The sequence below is a fragment of the Mustela nigripes genome, chromosome 7 (genome assembly GCF_022355385.1).
Source record: "Mustela nigripes isolate SB6536 chromosome 7, MUSNIG.SB6536, whole genome shotgun sequence".
Lineage (NCBI taxonomy): Eukaryota > Metazoa > Chordata > Mammalia > Carnivora > Mustelidae > Mustela > Mustela nigripes.
In genome coordinates this window covers 112,389,619-112,396,398 of record NC_081563.1, presented here as the reverse complement: position 1 = coordinate 112,396,398, position 6,780 = coordinate 112,389,619, and the positions used below count along the sequence as shown (strand labels likewise).

The following is a 6,780-nucleotide window of genomic DNA, read 5'->3' as shown; positions in this document are numbered from 1 at the left end:
TCTTCCTTGCTGTGTGACCTTGGGTAAGTTCCCAGCCTTCTCTGAGCCTCAGAGAAAGCGACTTGTAGAGGGATGATGATGATGATGATCAAGCAAGATTCTTGCTGTCACTTATATTCATTCCACAATTGTTTTTATTGAGCACCTACTATGTGCCAGGCATTGTTCTAGGCTCCGGGGACATGGCAGTGAACAAAACAGACAACATCCTGGTCCTGATGGAGCTGACATTATCGCAGGGTTGCCACACACTAAACAAACGAGTCAACACATGGCGTACTAGACGATGATAAGTGCCGCAGGAAGTAAGAATTAAACCACGAAAGGGGAAGGGTAGTGGGTTGGGGAGATGCTGGTCAGGGAAGGCTTCCCTCAAAAAGAGCTTGGCAAAGTGAGGGGCCCATGCAGGGGTCTCAGGGAAGAGCTTTGCAGGCGGGCAGGTCCAGAGCACGTGAGTGTGGGGAGACCGGCTGGAGTCAAGGTCAGGCAAGAGCGGGGCCGGTAGGGCAAGACCTCCCAGGCCACTGCAAGGACTTGGAGTTTTCTCAGTGTGCAGCGGGGAGCCATGGGAGCTTATGGGCAGAGGGCATGACCGGACCTCTGTCTTTCTAATAGCATCATGTGGTCGACAAGATGAGATGGCCGCCGTCACAGCCCCTACTGTGCAGGGGCTCATGGGATGCCGTCCGTGGTGGATGCGCTCCACTCCCTCTGTCCAGCAGCCCAGTTGGCCCTGCCCAGCAGGCCCTGTGCTGCCGCTCCACAACCTCATCCCCTCCACCTTGTTATCTGTCTTGACTCCTGCTTGTTTTCCACTTGAGCTGCTGTTCCACCTCGTAACCTGGCCTCATCCCTCCCTTCCCAGAGAACCAGGAAGCAGGAGCAGGGAACAGGTCTTAGCATCCACGTACCAGGTTCAAATCCTCCCCCCCTTGGAATTCCTGGGCCTCAGTGTTCTTCATCCAGAACTGGAGGAGTGATAACGGACTCACCTTCATCTAGTGAGCAGAGCCCCAAAGATCCAACCATGTAAAATGCAGCCGAATGCCATCACACCTGATATTGGAGTTGGTCTGCATTTGCAGAAGAGTGAAGGTGGGAAACTCACGTTGGCCAGCACTCCTGGAGAAAGGCCCAGTGGTCGGTCATAAGGCTCATTGCCAACCATCCCCACTTCCCACTTAACCCAAGACGGTCCACATTTCAAAACAGGTGCTGGACCAAAGTTGGCTACTCATCACGGCCTGAGGGATGTCACTCATAGACACACACACACACACACACACACACTCACAGACACACACACACTCACAGACACACACACACAAACACACACACACCCATGGAGACGGGTAACGAGTCCCGATGTGAACCATCCTAGGGAGCATGCCTAGCGTGTTTGGGAAATCTCAGCTGCTGCCACCCGCTCCCAGCACATCGCATGGGGAAGACCTCATTCCTCCTCTGCTTGGTCCCAGCCAGTGAGAAGGATGCAGGTAAGGACTAGCTCACACATATCACCTATGCTCTGTACAGAGCAGAAGCCATTGGATGCAACTAGAGCCCAGCCAGTGGCGGGTGTGGGTCCCAGTTCTACCGTTTACCTTGTGGCCTGGGGTGAGTCACTACTTCTTGGAGCCTCTGTCTCATCTGTAAAATGGGACAATGCATTCCTCCCAGTAGGGTGAAGGGGACATCCCCAGGCCTCCCTCGGTGCCTAAGGGGCCCAAGAGTTCCTGGCAGAGAGGCCCAGTGGACTTGGTGGTGCCCATGAGAGCTGCCGCAGCATCTGGGCAGAGCAGATTAGGATGCGAACTCTCTCACATGAGTCAGGGCCGGAGAGCTCCCCAGGAAGCCCCGATGAGGCTCGCTGGGGCGGGGACCTGGAGCAGCAGAAGTGGGGTCATTGTTTCCCCTCTACCAGTGACTGTTTCATAGGTCTGCCCTGGACTCAGAGATAAGCAGGACTCACTGGGAGCTTCTTCCCCTCCCTTGTCCCAGGTCAGGGCAAAGAGACCCCCAAGAAACACACCACTTGTGATGACCTTTTATAGGACTGCTGTGCTTTTTGGTACTTCCTGAGAGCCAGCTCTTTCTAGACATTTGCACGGGTTCTGTTCTAGGTCCCGCTCCTGGCCACGTCAGAAGGGACCTCCCAACAACACTTTGAGATGGGTCTCATTGGTATCCCCAACTTGTGGGTGAGGAAACTGAGGCACAGAAAGGCTAAGCAGCTAACCTGTGGCCACCCAGGTAGCCAGCGGTAGGGAAAAGATCTGGGTCCAGGTCTGAGCCTCCTCTCTGCCTGCCTGATGGGGGAAGGAAAGCAGACAGGCCACCAGCCTGTGGCCCAGGCCTCTGGAGCTCCTGGCCACATGCACCCAGACCCCAGCCTGGAGCTGTCGGGGTCCTTTCCGGGGCTGGGGAGAGCTCTGCTGACTCTGCACACCTAGGTGCCCTTCTCTCCGTAAGCTTTCTCCTGCCTGTTGGTGAGAGCCAGCTCTTCTCCCAAGGCTGGGCTCTGGGGCTCCAGCCTGGCTCTGCTCCTTTGCTGGGCAGCCCTCCTCTTCCTCATCTAGGATATGAGAGCAACAGGACAGGTCTCCTCTCATTGTAAGACTCCTCTCATTGTAAGACTCGAGCGGGGGGCTGTGCTCAGGGCAGATGGTCTACAGAGCTCGCTCCAGCCCTAGCAGATCGATCCTTCCCTAGAGTTCTGCGGACTTCTCCCCCGCAGGCCTCTTTCTACCTATTTCCTCCTCTACCTCCTCTTCTGAGGCATATCTGTCTTGCTTTGAAAAGCTTCTCTTTGTCACTTTCCTCTCTTTCTCATGCCCTCCTGGGTCCTAAACCCGGGCTCTGCATTTCTGTGCTGCATAAGCGTAGGCAGAGTGAGAGCAGCCATCCCGGGAGGGGACACTCTCAAACTTTACTCTCTAGAAAATTTTCCTAGGGGATTCCTGAGTGCAGATCCCTGGCCCCACTCCAGAGATTCTGATGGCCTGGGTCCAGCGCAAAGTCAGAGAACCTGTGTTTTTTACTCAGTACCCTCCCTGCCACAGCTCAGGTGAGATAGGCTGGCTCTTGGGCTAGACTTTGAGAAGCCCTGCCTCTGCCCTCAGTTTCCACATCTGCAAAATGGGAGTCAAACAGAACCCACCTCCCCAGGTGGTAAAGATGAAATGATTTGTCCGCAGAGCATGTCTGCATGCTTCTCCGTTTTTCTCTGTCTTGTCTTCTGCCTGATTTCTTTTGTCTCTGTCTTTCCCATTTTCTGGTTCTGGTGTCTTCTTGTTTATCTTCTCTCCCCACCTTCTGCCTAGAAGTGAACCAAGCCCAGAGCTGAAATGGAAGGACTGAAATAAAAGAGTGGCCCTTCTGTAAGGGCTGGGGGTCCCCATGACTTCCGAATGCTCTCCACCTCCCACCCGCTGTCCCCCCCAGACAGAGCATCTCCCGCCCCTGCAGCCCCCACAGTAGCAAAGCCCAGCGAAGATGGGGGATCCATTGTGCAGGAATGGCCCCGCTGCTATGGAAACCAGCGCTTAGGAACCGCTCTGAGAGACATCCATTCTGGGGAGCCGCCTGGCCTTGGGGGAGGGGGAGAGGCCAAACTGGGCGCCTTGGACCTTGCTCTCCCATTATGCGCCCTGTGACGCCAGGCAAGTCACTTAACCTCTCTGAGCCCTCTCTCCCTCACTGGCCTGGGAACGCAGCCCCCATTAGCGGTGGTAATCACGGCCACCAATGACTGAACACCAGGCTGCGGCTCTGAGCCTGAAGACGCGCCTAATTGCCGTTTGCTTTCATTACTGCAAGCTCAAAATATTCTAGTGCCAGCTTGCTGTGCGACCCTGTGCCACCCGGGGGCCACCAAACGATTTCTATGATAGAATTCCCTCTTGTAGAGACAAGGGGTCCGCTCAGAGTCACCCTCTAAGGAGAACACACACACGCACACACCAGCCACGGAACTAAGCTGCCCAAACAGTGTTCCCTCCCACCCCAGCCCCAACTGAGAAACACTCGTTGCTATTGCTGTTCCTCCGTGAGAAAGGAGAAGCAAGCATGAGGTCTGGGGGATGACTCCATCTGCAATGCCCAGTGTCCTGCGGCCGCCTCAGCACTAAGAGCCACCAGGGATTTTCTCTGCTGGGGCATTTACTTCCTCGAAGCCCCCCTGCACTTCCCAAGCTGCTCAGGCCTCCAGAACCACATCTGGGCTCATCAGCATGACCTTCAAGGCTCCCACCACAGGCCTGAAAGTTTCCTCAAAGAGGCTGCGCCCCCCCCCCCCCCCGCCCCGCACTGTGCTACACAGCATAGCCCTCCTCCACCAGGTCCTTCCCTATGAAAGGGCAGGAGCTGCATGCCCCCACCCCGAGGGGCATCGGGCAAGGGCTTCACCCCTCTCTGTGCCTTTGGTTCCTCACACACTCACCCACCAAGACCCACAGCACACACAGCACATCTCCATCCCTGCCACAGGGCAGGAAGACCACGGGTCCCCGGAGCATCGGGCTTCTCCCTTACCTTGGCTCCCATCATCCCCTCTCCTTGGCACTGTTCCCACCTGTCTGTCCAGAATCCTCTGGGATCCTTTGTACACCCCCCCCCACCCCACACTAATGCAGTTCTTCGGAGAACACTGTGACTCGCCCAAGATCACACGGGAAGTGTGCGGCTGCAGAGCCCTGTCCTCGGGGGCTGGGGGGGACCCGGAGTCCTGCTGCTCGGAAGAGCATCCGCGCATTCATTCAGCCAGCCAGGCGTCTGTTTGTTTGTTTTCCCAGCAAACATTTATTACGCCCCAGGCAGGCTGCTCGGTGCTGGGGACCCAGCCATGAACAAGGCCGGCCGAGAATGAGAACGCGCAGCCCAGAGAAGCAGACAGATGCTAAACAAGTAATTACAAGCCTGATGGATGCCATGGAGGAAAAGCAGAGAGAGCTCCAGGAGGGGGCCAGAGGGGACACCGAGGTTCCCATTTGTACGGGTTTTACAGCAGCCTCGCCCCTGGGGCAGTCCTCCAGCCCCTGCATCAGAACCCCCCCCCCCCCCAGGAAGCCTGTTTAAGCCCTGCCAGGCCCGCAGACTAGCATCCCTCTCCCGGGAAGGCTGAACACATGCCCAGGGAAGGCTGCTGTAAGGAGCACAGCTTTAGAGGACTGGAGGGGGTGGGGGACTAATGTTTTCTTATCATCACCCTATCCTGAGCCCAGCCCCCTCCTGCCAGCTGCTGACTAATGGAGAATTAGACCCAGTGTACAGATAAGCAAGCCAAGGCCTAGAAAAGCCCGTTGACTAGCGGGTGCCAAGCAGGGGGACAACCCGGGCCAGTCAGATTCCAGACCTCCAGGCGGTCCTCAGAGAAGACCAGGCTTCTGGGTGCCCAGCACACAGCCCCTCTGAATGTGAAAGGGAACACGAGTAACCAGCACCCAGGGAGCCCAGGGCTACTGCTTACAAGGTACCACCTGTGTGTCCTTCGCCAGAGAGGATCTTAGTGACAAGCTGAGAAGGGGCGCTGACATCAGTATGAGTCACTGTCCAGCCAGGTGCCTCTGTTTCCCAGCTGTGTGGCCTCAGGCAAGCCGTCCAACCTCTCTGAGCTCTCTTTCCCCATCTGGATGTTGGGGCAAGGACTCCCACCCCTCCAGCCTCCGCCGCCTTCCCTCTTCATCCTAACCCTCCTCTCTGGCTGCTCTGGCCTCCGGGCTCTTCTCAAACAGGCCAGCTCCCCTCCTTGCCCATGGCTTCGCACATGCTGTTCCCCGCGCCCGAACACCATTCCTCCAGAGAACCACATATCTTTCTCCCTCCACCGCATCCTTCGAGTCTCTGCTCCTCCAACATCACCCTTTCAGAGAGACTCTTACTCATCCTTCTGGCAAAACCGCCCCTTGCAATAATAATTTAAAAAAATCCAGCACAGGGAATGTAGTCAGTGGCATGGTAACAGCCCTGTGTGGTGACAGGTGGCACGACACTTGCGGCGAGCACAACGGAACATACAGACACGTCGAATCACTAGGTCATGCGCCTGAAACTCATGTAACTTCGTGTGTCAACTATACGTCAATTTTTAAAAAAGAAAGAAAGAAAGAAAGCCATGCTCTACCACCTTGTGTCCCCCGAGGCTCCTTTCTGTTCTCCCCCCGCACGGTCTCCAGCTTTGCTCCCATCTCCCTGCTGGAGAACGCAGGCTACACGCGGCCAAAGCCTCTGTTTCCTTCCTTGTTGTTTCTCCAGCCGAGGCATGTGACAAGGGCCACCCAAGCACACAGGCCTTCTGCATCCCTGGGGCCCGCGAGGACCCTGGCATCCCAGGGAGGCGTCTGGGTGGGACAGGTTGTAAGCAAGCAGTCCCCTTCCTCTCCTTGTGCGGCAGAGGATGGGGCCTCAGCAGAGCGTGTCCCCTGCTCCGCAAGCCTGCTTGGGGTTCCTCCTCCTCTAGCTGAGGCGCTGGAGCAGGGGCAGTGAGCCCCCACTCCCCCGGGCCTCCTCCCGGAGTACCCTGGAACCGGCCGGCAGTGGGAAACCAGGCCCAGGCTTGGCAGGGGCTTGGCAGGGGCTCAGCGCCGAGGGGCAAGGCCCTGCCAACCTCACTCCCCCAAACAGCAACCGATTGTCCCGGCAGCTCCCAAGTCCCCCGAAGACCGCCCAGCCGTCACTCTCTCACGGGGACACCACTCTCAAAGGGACCGGCAGTCTGGCTGCTTCCGGCCACCACAGGGCATGGTGGTCCCGGCCTCATGAGAGGCCCTGGGACTTCCGGGC

The 6,780-nt window shown here is 57.2% G+C and overlaps 1 long non-coding RNA gene across 1 annotated transcript; it reads right to left on the bottom strand.

The window, feature by feature from the left end:
- Positions 1-226: 226 nt before the first annotated feature.
- On the bottom strand, positions 227-6,440 carry LOC132022693 (uncharacterized). The gene is made up of 3 exons (XR_009405676.1): positions 6,125-6,440; positions 3,161-3,319; positions 227-1,122 (listed from the first exon to the last, which is right to left on the bottom strand). It is a non-coding gene; the product is annotated as an uncharacterized LOC132022693 (long non-coding RNA).
- Positions 6,441-6,780: the final 340 nt, after the last annotated feature.